Source organism: Typopeltis vanoorti, chromosome 6 (genome assembly GCF_054136105.1).
Source record: "Typopeltis vanoorti isolate ZY-2024b chromosome 6, IOZ_Tvanoo_1.0, whole genome shotgun sequence".
Taxonomy (NCBI): Eukaryota; Metazoa; Arthropoda; class Arachnida; order Uropygi; family Thelyphonidae; genus Typopeltis; species Typopeltis vanoorti.
The window spans coordinates 103,280,027-103,295,925 of record NC_143554.1 but is presented as its reverse complement, the minus strand read 5'-3'; the positions used below and the strand labels follow the sequence as shown (position 1 = coordinate 103,295,925).

At 35.5% G+C, this 15,899-nt stretch overlaps 1 protein-coding gene across 4 annotated transcripts in view; it reads left to right on the top strand.

Moving 5' to 3' along the window:
• LOC150105767 (mitochondrial disaggregase-like) overlaps positions 1-15,899 on the top strand; it is a 244,459-nt gene that overhangs the window by 122,533 nt on the left and 106,027 nt on the right. The window lies entirely within an intron of this gene.

Sequence of the window (15,899 nt, the reverse complement as noted above, 5' to 3'; positions counted from 1 at the left end):
ATGACCACATCACCTTAAATTAGTACTATTTACACATTTTTGAATGCTAATGATGGCATATTCCATTCTAATATCTTCATTTTTAATATGATTCTGTAATTGATGCTCTTTGATTGCTCTCATCATTTTCCTAATAACTCTCACCTGTGGTCTCTAGTTTTTGATCAACCATTTGATTTCTAACCCAGCTCCAAGATCCATAATGTTAATTTGAACAGTCTTATATCTGCTAATTCGTTGTTTTGGCTGATTTCTCTCTTTATCCATATCAGTTTATTCTCTTGGCTCTGTATTAGCTTTGCTCATGTTATCTATTTCAATATTTAATTTACCACATTTACTAAAAATTGTGCTTAAGTAGCTGAAATATTCTACTTGTTATGAAGCTTCACTATTGAGAATGCAGTTAATGTTTCCCAAGTTCCTTTGCATTTCATAGTTTAAACTTTTATTGCTGATTTTTATACCAAATTTGTACCATTTATACTATTGTGGCCAGACCTAGAAGATAACAAGGTCGAATAAATGCAGAAGTCACATATATCTTCCAAGTAGTGAAAAGTTGACAAGGAGTGATGAGAGCTTGGTCCACCTTTGCTCAGAGTTGCCTGGTATTGCACCACCTTACCTCAGTCCTGAAGATATTTTCAGGTGCAAACTTTGTTTGCTTACACTTTGTAAATTCGGAAGGCACATATTCTACCCACGGAAGCTTTCTCCATAAGAGTTAACTATAAACAGAACTGTAGATAATCCAGAATCCTAAATCTAATATAACAGTTGTAATGTTAGAAGTTTATTTTGCACTTGGTGCAAAATAAACTTCTAACATTACAATTGTTATATTAGATTTAGGATTCTGTTATATAGTTTAAACCTTTATCCAAGTATAAAAATAAACTTCTAACATTACAATTGTTATATTAGATTTAGGATTCTGTTATATTTAGTTTAATCCTTTATCCAAGTGTAAGCAAACAAAGTTTGCACCTAAAAATATCTTCAGGACTGAGGTAAGGTGGTGCAACTCCGAGCAAAGGTGGACCAAGCTCTCATCACTCCTTGTCTCAGTATCTCCCATAATGCAAAACACATTTCCTTGCGGACATGTATACTGCTATGCATTAAGGAAGGGCCACTACCCAGACCAGTTTCGACCTTTATTGAGGTCTCGTCACCACCTTACCTCAGTCTCCTGAAGATATTTTCAGGTGCAAACTTTGTTTTCTTACACTTGGATAAAGGATTAAACTAAAATTGTAATGTTGAAAATAGGACATCATTGTTACTGTAAGAAAACTTTCTATAAGAAAGAATGTTTCTCTCATGTTATCTTAAATAGAAATTAGCTTTGATGTAGTTTCTGCAATTTTATCTGTATTTTTTTTTCCCACTAGAAGTCATGCGAGTAGAATAACACTGTTTCTTTAGTTTATGTGAGAAATGTAGCTCAGCTTGTCCTTGTATATACTCCAGATGATGACCTTAATATGAAGGTTGAAACATCGAGAAATTAAAATAGTTATTTATAACATGGTTGTAAAGTACATAATTTCTAAAATGAAGCTGATCACTGTGCAACACTAAAAGAAAGGATTCTAAAATGAATTATAATTTCTTGGCAAGTTTAACTTATAACCAAGTGAAAAAACTTTCTACATCTATCTCTGATCCAGAGTATTTTAATAATAAGGTCATACACCATTTCACTACTTGTATATGGGAAATATATGACTTCTGCATTAATTCAGCCTTTGTATCTTCTAGATCTTGCTCCCACTAATGAGACTGCAATAAAGGTCAAAACTATTCTCAGTGGCCCTTCCCACAATGCATAGCATTATACACATGTGAAAGGATGTGTGCTTTGCATTGTGGGATTCAGTCAATGAGTCTTTAGGCAGTCAATGTGAAATTAGCCTCTGTGTACAAGAAGCCTAGTTGTGAATATACTTCATGTGCAAACTTTATTTGCTTACACTTGGATAAAGGATTAAACAAGAATATAATTGTAGAAAGTATTTTACCTTGGGTATAATAAATGTTAAAGATACCAATCAATTTTAAACCTGGTTTTACTCCATTTCCCAAGTAAGCAAACAGACAAACAAGTCAAGTTTGCGCCTGCAAGTATTGCAAGTCTAGCTGACATAGTGCAAGACCAAGGCAACTCATGGTAAAAGTAGTATAAGCTCTGATCACTAATCTTAATATTTACCCATAATGCAAAGCACATCTCCTGGAGGAGATATATGATGCTTTGTATTAAAGGCAAGGGGGCCACTACCCAGACCAGTTTAGACCTTTATTGAGGTCTCATCAGTGGGAGCCAGGCTAGAAATACCAAGATTTTAGTAATACAGAGCTTATAAGTATTTAATCAAAAGAAGTAAAGAAGTAATTGGGAAATGGAGTAAAACCAGGTTTAAAATTGCTTGGTATCTTTATTATTTATTATACCCAAGGTAAAATACTTTCTACAATTATATCACCTCCTGAGATTTTTATTTAATAAGGTACACCTTATGGTAACTTCTTTTGGTAAAATACTTATAAGCTCTGTTTTACTAAACTCTTGGTATTTCTAGCCTGGCTCCCACTGATGAGACCTTGTTAAATTGTGAATGAAGCTATGTTATGTAATTTATTTTTTTTCATTCACATTTAACATTGCTTATTAAATATTAATCATGACTTATATAAAATTATTTATTATTCCTTAATTAGGAATTACTAATTGAATATTTATTCAAAACCTGACCTACTATTATTTTATAAAATATTAAAATGTATAGAATTTTGTATAACCAAATATATATGGTGTAACGTAAAGTGTTATTTTATATTTAACTGTATACGTAATCAAAAAGTTGAAGAAGTAGCTTAAATATTTTGTTGTTCTTATTTGTAAAATATTTAATGTTATGTAATCACAAATGTAGTAGTAAAAGAGCATACATTACATTAGCGAAATGTTTACGCTTAGTCTATTATCATGGAGACGCACGTGTAAACAACCACGAGTGAAGAGAGCGTGGCGTTCGAACGTAAGGTGGGAGTGAAGGTCATAGATAGAGATAGATAGATAAAGCAGAAAGAGAAGGAAGGTCATAGATAAGACAGGGAAGGAAGGGAGAAGAATTATTATTAAGGAGTGAGGAGAGAGTTTTGCGGAACCAAGATTATAAAATCCTCAGGGCAGAAATTTATGAGTATAGTGTTCGGAAGTGAACCTATAAGTAGTGAAACATAAAGTTTAATGTTATAAGCGAAATCTGCTGTTGTTATGAAGAAAGGTTGATGCCGTAATCAGATAAAAGGAAACTGGACAGTCAATGCGAAAATTCTGATTAGTTCCAGTTAATCTGAATTACGATTAAATTCTATGTTGCCCTAGGAAAAGGTTATATTGATTACTTGGAGAAAAGTGAACAGGAAAAGATATTAGTACCTAATTACTGTTGTTTGGAATAGTGAAGTGCGACTTGCAGTAATACAGTTTAAACTATGGAGAATATTTGTTATGTGTGTTCCGCTAATGTTAATTAAGTTAATTCATAAGTGCTCTCTCAATAATTTGATGTATTGAAGAATTTGTCTGGTAAGAGTAATTGTATAAGTTTCTCTATTCTAGCATTAACTGTAATATATCTCCGATGCTCAAGGTCCGGGAATATATTTGCTTGGAATATAGCTTACATAGTTTATTGCCTGCTGTGAATATAAACATTGAGCTGATAGATTTGTGAAGACTGATTAAATGTGAAATTGTTATATTAACTTGAGATAAGAAGATTTGTGTTTTTGAGACTGTGAATAGTATATGAAAGTTAGAACATTGAATTAGTATCAGTGACCTAAGAAGATGTGTTAAGTTAATTGTATAGTTCCATTTTTAAATAGAGTTCTTGTATTTGTTAACCATATCATATATTAAATGTTTTATTTTGTTGATCTAAATATTGTGTTTGCCTGAATTCCTTATTATTGCACCGTTCATAAACATTCGAATCTTGCGGGAACCCCAAGTAAAAAATGATAATAGATGATTCGGCCTAATAAGATGACTGCTAACTTAATTTAGAACTGATCCTACTATTTATATAGACTAATCTAAGAATAGGGTGGCGCAGTATAAATATAAATTTCCCTACTTTTGGATCGGTGATCATTTCGTAATTAGTTGTATTATTCATAAAAGTGACTTGAAACTAGATAGATTTAGAACACGAGAAAGGTCGTCACGACAACCTCAATAAAGGTTGAAACCAGTCTAGGTAGTGGCCCCTTGCCTTTAATACAAAGCATCATACATCTCCTCCAGGAGATGTGCTTTGCATTATGGGTAAATATTAAGATTAGTGATCACAGCTTATACTACTTTTACCATGAGTTGCCTTGGTCTTGCACTACGTGCAGGGTCAGCTAGACTTGCAACACTTGCAGGCGCAAACTTGACTTGTTTGTCTGTTTGCTTACTTGGGAAATGTAGTAAAACCAGGTTTAAAATTGCTCGGTATCTTTAACATTTAAGAATATAATTGTTGGTTATGTTTTTTTGCATAATAATCTGTAGCTTACATTGGATGAAAACAAAAGGGTGGTGAGAATGAGGTCATTATGGTGATTACCCCACATGCTGTGTAAATGAAATGTGATTAACAGCACAGATTTTTTTGAGGATGATTTGTTATGAGTAAGGCATGTGTGTGTGTAGGGAATGTGTGTTTGTTGGGTGACTGAATAAGAGAAGTGATATGAATCTGCAGAAAGTGAAATATTTTGATGGACTGTGAGATAGCAGTAAATCAGAATGGAAACAAGAATGAATGTTAGACAAAGGCAAGAAGGTAGTGAGGAGCTCAAGTTGGCTTTAACATTAAAAGAGACTTGTAAAAGCAAGCGTGATTAGAAGAATGAAAGAGTGCAATTTCTGGAATGAAAAGGAATACAAAGTGAGATTAGATGTTTAGCTGATATGAATGAAAGAAACTAGAGAAAAAGAGGTGAATGAATGACTTGAGAATGGCAATATATGGAGATTTTGTTATTAAAGATGTAGTGAATGAGGAGGTGCACAAGCTGTTTTCCAGGAGGGGGGGGATGAACAGAATGATTGATGCTTTGGATATGAGAAGTAAATGAACAAGAAAGCTACTTGTGGTTGTATGAGCAAATAATTAGGCTGCACAGAAAGAGATTGTGAGGATGGATAACAGGAGGTTATTGAGCAGAGTGAAAGACAACGTGTGGTATGAATGGTTGTGAGTGTGTTGTCAAGGAAAATAACAGGAGTGAGCAAAAATCAAATAGAATGTTAACAGAGCCTCTGTAGGATGAAAGAGATGCAATTTCTTAATGTGTGGGATGCATTTGCGGGAAATATTGAATTTTACAAAAGTGATGGATGGTATTTAAATAGATTTGGTGTGAGTTAATCAGAGAGACTAATGTTAGATGAACGTGTAATGAGCAAATGTGAACAAGAGATCAGAGAAATAAGAGGTGATGTGCAAGATCAGGAAAGTGGAACAGTGATGTGGCAAGAGAACAGGAATGAGATGGACAGGGAGATGTGGCATGAGGAGAGTAGATGTTGAAAGCTGTACTGGACATATCTATGGAGATAGCAATGGAATAGGATTCTATTGGATAAGTTCTAATAAAGGTGAGTGGGCATATGTGGAGAAATCATAGCTGAGAGACAAGGTAGGACTAGTTATTGACTTGAAAATAAATTACCATGCTTATTTACAATTGCAAGGAGCATGTGAAATTGGGAAGCTGAAATTGTTTTGCTGATTTGAGTTTATTAACCCAAAATTGTTGGAAGAAGTCAAACAGGTTGGGTAAGGATAATATCCTGATGGGAATAGAAATGGAGGGGATATGATGTTTTTTGTGAGGTTTGGAGGACAAGAAGAGTAGGAGGATAGTGGTTCTCCCACTCTTCTTGCATCTTCACCTTGTGCAGTATTAATTTCCCCACTATTGATGATAGCAGGCCTGCACAAGATTGAAATGCAAAAGGGAAATAGTGGCACTGGTTTTCAGGCACTGTGGTGTGAAGTGGAGGATGACAGGAAGAGATATTTATTTGGATGTTGGTAAAGGCCAGGAAAAGTGGTAATGAAGAAATATATGGGCAACTTGTACTAGTGAACAAGGGAAAGGGGAGGATCTGGAACAGGTGTACACATAATCATTTATATTATGCACTCAAAATGGAGATGGGCTTGAACACATTGCAGAATGGCCTAAATTATTGACAGAATTGTAGACCTATAGAGGACAGCAGACAAAAGTGAAGACGAAGTTAGAGATGACAAGATGAAATTGTTAGGATTGCTGGAATTCAGTGGTTGAGAAAAGCAGAAAATGGAATGGAATGGAGAAAATTGTGGGAGACTTTCATCCAGCAGTGGACTGATCCAGGTCAAAGAAGAAGATTTGAATGAAGAAATAGCATCTAGGAGTAAGGAAAATTGATTTCTTGAGGGAGATGAATATTTTAGCCAGTATGCAATGGAGGATACATGGTCATTGAGTCAGAGGATGTGATCATGAACAGGATATCACATCTCCCTCCATGGTGAGAGCAATCATGAGTAGATCCTACCCTGGTGACAGTCCGTATGAAATATGTATCAAAGAACCAGTCATACATATTGCAGTTATCTTTGAACTTCTAGGAACATAAAAAAGAACAGCAAATATCCAAAATTAATGAATTAATAGAATCAGATCACAGTTTCAAACTACCGTATTGAGTATTCTGTACGAGTATTTTGTTTACTGTTGTTAAATTCTGAATAAAACTGAAATTAAATCCATTTATGTCTCATTCAGATTTAACATGCAATAACATTCCCAGGGCCAATATTGGTATATCAAAGAAATAAAGCTAATTGTAATTTATAAGCAGTAATAGTAGTAATTTAAGTAAAACTTGTCTATGCATCGTGTTGTAAATAATTATTATACATTTTCTAATGTTTAAACTGTGGATTTTGTGCAAATATTTGTGTACTGCCAGGAGAAAGATAATCGGATTAGATAGTGATGGCCTGAAACTAAACACGTGCACCAAGTAGGACATGCATGCGGGTTCCCTCCGTAAAGCACACTAGGGGAGAGTGTGGCGCTAGGTGCTGGAAAAAGTAAGGTGTTGTGGAAAAAGGAGAGAGCAGGATGACGTAGGGAGGAAACATGAGGCGCGTGATTTAAAAAGCATAACAGCACTAGTTCGTGGCTTTTTTCTCTTCCTCCGGAATTGGAGTGGTCATCGAGATAGAGGTCGTTGGAGCACACTGAAGTGTCTATGGCAACTTTGCCGGTCAACGAGTAGCCCAGTGAATCGGAGTTCCCGATCACCATGGAGATCGATAAGACATGTCGAGCCAGTCGACCTGAGAGCGGCGAGCCAGATTTACCTTTTGGCGGAGATATGTCTAGTCTGAGTCCATTAATCGAATAGTGCAGATGAAATCAATTAAGAGAAGGATCAAGGAAATGAAGTTCTGTCGAGATGTGTGTGAAGGTTGAATAATTCCCCAGCCTTTGGTAATGTAGAATTTTGATCTGTTATATAATTGTGTTGAGATGATACTGTACAATTACAGTAAAAATTACTTTTTATTGTAATTGTAAAAAGGACTTTAGAGATTATGCTAAAGGAATTAGAGGAAGCTTAAGTTTTGGATGGAAGAATTGTGTGGAAGCTCGTTGAGATAACTCTGTTATTGATAAATGAATGACCTTTAACTGGCGATTAGTTTACGGAATTAACAACGCATATAAAGTATATTAATTAAAGGTAACTTTAATGAATAACTTCTATATTTCGGCAACGTCACATTGCCATCTTCAGGAACATAAAGATATGGTATGTGCACGCAGGCACTAACACAAAGCAAATGAGGAAGAAAGCAAGAAACTAATATTGTTCCTAAAGTCCTAATGGTGCCCTCTGGCAGGCTAATTTGGTAGTCTTGGCAGCTGGGCTGAAGTTCTCATAATGTAAGTCTCCCAAATTTGGGGTAGTTTCATGCATCAAAATTTGTTGAGGTTAGGAACGTTTTTTAGAGCTGCTGAAGATTCTATAAATAATCTTTCGTATTTAAACTTGCTGCAATGAATTATTTTTGTTTTCTTCCAACGAATTTTATGGTGGGTATCTAAGGCATGGTCTGCCAGCCCAGAGCGGCTGTACTGGTGGAACCGGATGTAGTCTTTGTGTTCTGAAATCCTGATATTTGTTGTTCTGCCTGTTTGGCCAAAGTAGGACAATTTGCAGCTGCAAGGGACCTGGTATACACCAGGTAGGTCTAGGGGAAGTGGTTGGTCTTTGGCAGAGCGGATAAGGGATGCCAACTTTTTATATGGTCTGAAACAGGAAGTAAGGTCATATTTTTTGAGGATATTGGTTATTTTCTCAGAGGTGCCCTGGATGTAGGGGATTATTGTGGAGGGGGGAGGGGGGGGGTTTACTGGTTTTAGTATTTTTTGGATTTTTTTTTTGGGGTTATAGCCATTGGCTAAGAAAATGTCGAGGATGTGGTTTAGTTCAGTAGTTAGGGCCTTGTCATCTGAGCAGATTAATTTTGCCCTGTTGTATAGTGTTTTTATAACCCCATATTGTTGTGAGGGGGGGGAGAACTGCTGGTGAATGTATCTGCCAGTATGGGTGGGTTTTCTGTGAACAGAGAAAACCAAAGATCCATCAATCTGACAGGTGATTAAAGTGTCTACAAAGGGGAGGGTGTTGTTTTCCTCTTTTTCTAAGGTGAACTGGACTCTGGGGTGCTGGTTGTTTAAGTGTGTTAGGAAGGAGTGGAGTGTGTCTGAGCCATGTGGCCAAATAGCAAACACATCATCCACATAACGCCAGCTTGATGGATCTTTGGTTTTCTCTGTTCACAGAAAACCCACCCATACTGGCAGATACATTCACCAGCAGTCCACCCCCCCACAACAATATGGGGTTATAAAAACACTATATAACAGGGCAAAATTAATCTGCTCAGATGACAAGGCCCTAACTACTGAACTAAACCACATCCTCGACACTTTCTTAGCCAATGGCTATAACCCCAAAAAAATCCAAAAAATACTAAAACCAGTAAACCACAACCCCCCCTCCCCCCCTCCACAATAAAGATTACACCAAGTGTATCACCATCCCCTACATCCAGGGCACCTCTGAGAAAATAACCAATATCCTCAAAAAATATGACCTTACTTCCTGTTACAAACCATATAAAAAGTTGGCATCCCTTATCCGCTCTACCAAAGACCAACCACTTCCTCTAGACCTACCAGGTGTATACCAGGTCCCTTGCAGCTGCAAATTGTCCTACTTTGGCCAAACAGGCAGAACAACAAATATCAGGATTTCAGAACACAAAGACTACATCCGGTTTCACCAGTACAGCCGCTCTGGGCTGGCAGACCATGCCTTAGATACCCACCATAAAATTCGTTGGAAGAAAATAATTCATCACAGCAAGTTTAAATACGAAAGATTATTCATAGAATCTTCAGCAGCTCTAAAAAACGTTCCTAACCTCAACAAATTTGGGTGCATGAAACTACCCCAAATTTGGGAGACTTTCAATATGAGAACTTCAGCCCAACTGCCAAGACTACCAAAAACGCCAGAGGGCACCATTAGGACTTTAGGAACAATATTAGTTTCTTGCTTTCTTCCTCATTTGCTTTGTGTTAGTGCCTGCATGATCATACCATATCTTTATGTTCCTGAAGATGGCAATGTGACGTTGCCGAAATATAGAAGTTATTCATTAAAGTTACCTTTAATTAATATACTTTATATGCGTTGTTAATTTCGTAAAATAATCACCAGTTATGTCTGACCAACGTATAAGCCTTGCTACTAGAATGACCTTTAGCATTGTTATGTGAAAAATGGATAATTAATCTCTGATAGAATTTCCTATCAGAAATAATGTTTTAACATATTACAGGAGAATTAGAAATTTTAGTTGAGTATACTCATTCCCTACAGTTAGTGCAATTCTATGTCAGAGTTTGTTTGTTCATAAAGTGTAAATTGTCTGATTTCCTTTCTATTGCACTGCTCATTAAGTTAGAACCAAGGGAGGTAAAATATAAGGGAGGCTACGACTGTGAAAAGGATTTTAGTTATTTCATGAATTTAGAATTTAATGAAAGTGCTTGAGAGATAATAGACAGTGTACTAAACTGAGTTCTAGTTCCTTGATTTTGCGTTGTTCAATAGTCTAGGATTTAGGGTGGCGCAGTATAATAGAAATTTTCTCTGAATCTGAAAAGGAACTGGCACCAGCACTGAAACAAAGGAATTTGTGCTATCCAATGGCAATCCCTTTGTCCTCAATCCACATGCACTACTCTTAAGAATGTTTAATGGCCCAGAATAAATATTGAGACTGCATAGGAATTATAGTATATTAACTCAATGCATTGAGTAAAGAACTTTTATTGAATTTAGGCTAAGGAAATTATATGAGGGAATAAGTCAGGATTAAATTCATAAACCACGACGTTAGGAGGGGGAAAAGAATAAATATTGCACTGTGCTCGTAAACTTATGAATATAAACATTTGAAATAATATTGAAAAAAAAAAAACTTTCTCTCTCTATAATGACAGAGTGAGGTTGCTGTAAAAATTTGAAAATGATAGCTCAGTTGAACACCTTTTCTGCCTTGATCATTTCATTCATTTCACAGTTATTGACACATTTTTAAAAAATAAATAATAAATATATTTAAAATAATTTTCATGAGCAGAATGTATAGTACTGGAATTTCTATGAATTTCTGTGAAAAAAAATATATATCCAGTCCCAGGAACAGAAAAATAGCTGAGATTCAGAAACCCTAGTGAGGAGAGAATGATTAAACAAACATTCAAGATTTAACTTGATTGAAGACAATGTAGAAGAAAATTATGTTAGGTTGATTGGTTTTGGATTTACAGCTACAGCAACTCAGGCTATGAGGCCAGTGTATTATATCTGCTAATTACAGGTGTTATGACCAGTTTGTATGCTTTGCAGAAAGGAAAAATCCTGTAACCTTTTATGAGACCAGCTAACTCACCTTCAGTTGAAAAGCTATGAATAAAGTTTCTTCACATCCAAGATGAGATTCAGATTAAACCCAGATCTTTCCAACCAAAAGTCATCATTAATACCAACTGAGATATGAACCTACAACCAAAAGAAAACCTGATCCAGAAAATAATCAAAAGAAAACTGCATCTCTTTGGCCATATATGTAGAATGAACAATGAGAGGAAAATAAAAATGCTGCTGTTTGGGATGATTGAAGGAAAGAACAAAAAAGGAAGACCAAACAGAGAATGGGGCAATGACATTGTCAAATGGTGCAGAAACTCTATACACAAACTAAGTCATCTTGCACAATATAGAATGTAATGGAAGAATCATATCAAGATGGTATCAGACACCTACGGGCATTGGACCCATGGTTGTTGATGATGATGAGCTATGAAGTTTCACCAGCATTGGAGAATAACATCAGAAAAGTCTCGACCAAGATGGGAATCCTGGATTGGACTTGGAGAATTCAGGAAAAGATTGAAGGAAGTTGGTACTTTCAGTAAAGAATTTTAGAGGCTCAGTAAACTAGAAGATGGTTTTTCTAGATCAGTTACTGAAGTACTGCATTTCTTTTGGATATTTTCATCATGGTTCTTTCATTGGCTATCTTATTTAATCATTTTCAAAGTATTATTATCACATTTCAACATAGGGAAGGTTGTAAATATGTTGTACATAAAGCATTTAAAAAGGCTAATGGCTTGGCAAGATTCACATGTAACAGTATTAACTCTAAACACCTAAAAATAAAATAATTTATTAAGGTTCTGATATTTTGCTATATTATAAGCTAGCATTCCCATAGTACAAAAAAAATTGTCACAAAATACAAGGCATTAGAAACTTGAGTCATTGGCAAAACATTTCACAGTTGCAACAAACAAAAGAACTAGCATCCTATTATGCCACTTCCTACAACTAGATTTAAAAGTCTGTAGTAATGACCTGAAGGTGATTTGGTAGTCTTAAATTGACTGTCTCCTAAATTTTTGATAAATTAATGCAGCAGTACTATTGAGATTTAGGGAGTTTCATTGCTGATGCTTACTCAGAAAAGGACAAACTTGTAACAGTTTCTGTGTATTATTATTGATGCTCTTTTGTATTATTAATAATAATTATTATTGTTATTCCAAACCTCCATGGAATCATAACTTGTCTTGCATTCCAGGTTCCTATCACTCTTCATGGAAAAAGCTTACTACTTTCCTTTGTAATTTCCAAGGAATGACCCCTTTGTCATTTTTCCTTCCTCTCATTCCACCACAAAAAGATCTTCACGGGTCAACTGGTACCTTTCAGTAGCTTAAATACCTTGCTCATATCTCCTCCTTGTCTTCTATCCACCAAACTCTGTAGTTTATGTGCCTTCACCTTATTTCTTAACCAACATTGTACAGTTTTAATATCATTTTCATTATCTACTTTTGCATCATCTCCAAGGTTACTTCATCACCTTCAAAAGCCACTGACTAGATCTGAGCACAGTAATCCAGATATGGTGTGATCAGGGCTTTATTCAATAGGATCATCTCTTCTGGTCAGTGACAACCTCAATGGTGCAGCAGTCATGTGGGTTGTCTTCACAACCTATACTATTCATCTTCATTCTGAACTTCAAATTTCTATTTACATCACTCTTTATGCAATAAAAAAGACATTTAATCCTGATTTCAGAATCATGTGTGGTCTGTTTCATAGCATAACAATGCTAATTCTATTTTTATGGAGGTTTTTGGAAAGATGAAAATGTCCAAGACTGCTGAAGGACTAATCCAGTAAAATGAATAACTCTGAGAATACTAATTATAAAATACCAAATTACAGGCAAAAATAATTTTTACGCTAGATATGTCAAGGGATGAATTTTGTCTTAGGAGAACAATGAGGAGATCTTGCTGAGATCTCTTTATGAAACAATTAAGAAATAGTCTTCAAATAAAAATTTAAGTATACCATAGCATAATGAAACCTATTCAGTACTACTTTCTTTCTTTCTCCTCCTCTTCTACCTTTTATAGTGTCGAGGTATCTTATTCTTGCAATCTCAAGGATGAGATGGTTGGCCCTATGCCTTCCAGTGTGTCTTATGTCTGTAGATGTGTGTGTTCATGAGGCAAGTTTGCCTGTTCTGAGGTAAGAAAAACCAGAGTTTCTGGGTGAAAAAACCCCTACCTCCATACAAGACTGGCTACTGATCATCGAAAGAGACCAGATATAGGTTCCTCACGTCTTCATCCATTTCTCATCCTATGAAGAAAGATAGGATGCTCAGATGGAAAGGTCATTGGTTTAATTTGTGTGGTATAAAAGTGGTATGAAGATTATATTTATTTAGCACTTTGGCTTACTTTCAGAAGTACCTTCAATATAGCAGATGAGAATAGTTTTGCTGTGATTTTCTGTTAGAAAGAGAAACTTTGGATGGGTGTGTGTGTGGGGGGGGGGGTAATTGGATCTGTAGTATTTTATCTGTTTTTACAGTTTATAGGGATTGTAGCTGTTGACTAAATAAAGTATGATGCATATAATTGATTTTGTAACAAGAGCTGTGTCATTGGAACAAATATCCTTGGCCTTACATGTTAGCATTTAAAAGATGGCATATTGCTAAGTTGAGCAGTGACGTGACTGTTTATGTAAATGTCTTCCAGTGTGTATGGTCTCTTAAAAAAGAAGAGAGAGATAATGAAGCATTTGAAAGATGTGTGACTAATGTATCTAGGAAGTGTTATTTGTTTACAATCAAAATGTCATGGTTTAAGAGAGACTTGTGCCATGAGAGGTTTCTTGAATTAACATTTTTCAAGGGATAAGTAATACTATTTATATTTCAGCCTGAATATTACAGACCATCATCAGAAGCAACAATAGTTAATGACAAAGTAGAATGCAAACAGTGGTTTGATTTGTAAAAGTAAGAGCCAAACAATGCAATGGTATAATTGAGAAAATATTGCACTGTTGATAATTCATTAGCTATTTAAAAAAAAAAAAAAATTATCAATGTGAGATTAGAATAAGACTTTCCGATAACTTAGAGAGATAGTTGTTCCAATTTAAGTTCAGAAAGTGAAGTAAAGCCTAAGCACTTTCTTTGAGCAAACGTTCAAATTTCTGCCGTCATTGATGAACTAAACATGCTTTAGACCATATAATGTTGTGGTCTGTATCTATTCTGTGCTGTGCCAAGCCAGATTTTTCAGATTTACTGTTGCTAATGTAAGATTGGTGTTCTTGTATTCTCTTTTCCACAGAGCATCTAGTCTGGCCAAAGTAAGAATGATGACAGTCACAAGGAACTTGGCAGACACCAGAGAGAGAGCTAGAGGGGACTGTCCATCTTTAGACGATGGAAACCATGCTAATAATTTGTTGTTAGGAAAAAAAGTAGCCCCTAAATTATATTTCTTAAGAATTCTAAAAGTGGGTTCTGAGATACTAGAAATGTAAGGAATTGGAACTCGATGTAGTGTTTAAATAAGTTAGGATTATAGGAAATAACAAACTGTTGGATGGTCATTTCGGAGAAGACGTTGAGTTTCATATGTCATTTGATGTTTGAGTTCCCGATGTAATAGTTGAGGTTTTAGAACAAATAGTATGAGCATGTTGCAATAAAGTTTTTATAATTCCAATCTTCTGTGATGGATGGAGAGCTGATTGCTATTGAATGTAGCAACCATTGAAAGTAGACTTTTGATAACCAGAAAGAACTTAGCTGCTACACAAAACCAGCTACAAAAAGAAAAAACAGAACTTTCAAGCTACGTAAACGCAGATATCTGGATGATCCTGGAAAAGATTACTGACAACATGGCGAACCACATCCTCCAAACGAAGAAAGAAAACCTAATTTCCAAATTCCAAAGACTAAAAGATCGAAAGAACCAGCCGCCATATTCAAATTTCTCCACAGTGAACAATAACAACCAACCTGAAGCAAGAAACAACAGGAGCCACCAATCACCTACAGGTATCAGTAACATAGTTAACCTATCCAACCACACTTTAAACAAAGACGAAATCTCTATACTTAACAAAGATTTAAATTATGCCATAGCACCCAAATCGATAAACAAACTTGAATTTATTTGTAATATTGAAAGAGGTCTAAGATTCATTCCAAATAACATAACAGAAAAAATATGTTTAAAAACTCCCAACATTCTAAATCATAACAAAACAATAACAAGCAACCTAACTAAACATGAATTAACAGCAATAAAATCACTAAAGTCAAATCCAAACATCGTAATAACCAGGGCAGATAAAGGAAATGCCACCGTTATCTTAAACTGAACCACTTATGTGGATAAAATGAATGTACTGGTCTCGTACAATAACACATACCAATTAGTTAACTATAACTCAACTAATAGGATAAAAAAGAAAACAGAGAATCTACTTAAGTCAGTTACCACATGGCCCAAAGATGTGGTCAAAAAACTATTTCCACACTACGCCTCCCCCCCCCCCCCCCCCCCCCCCCCGAGAATTTACGGGTTACCGAAAATTCACAAAGAAAATGCACCGCTGAGGCCTATGGTCGAAGGGATTGATAGCCCAACTGTGCTTATCACTTAGCCAAAAAATTAGCTGCGACACTCAAGGAGTTGGTAGGTCATTCCTCCTCCTATATCAAAAATACGCAACACTTCATAAACATCATCAAAGACGTTACATTAAAAAAAACGATGATCTATTAGTCAGTTTTGACGTCTCTGCCCTCTTTACGAATGTCCTAATAAATGACCCAATCCTCCTTTTA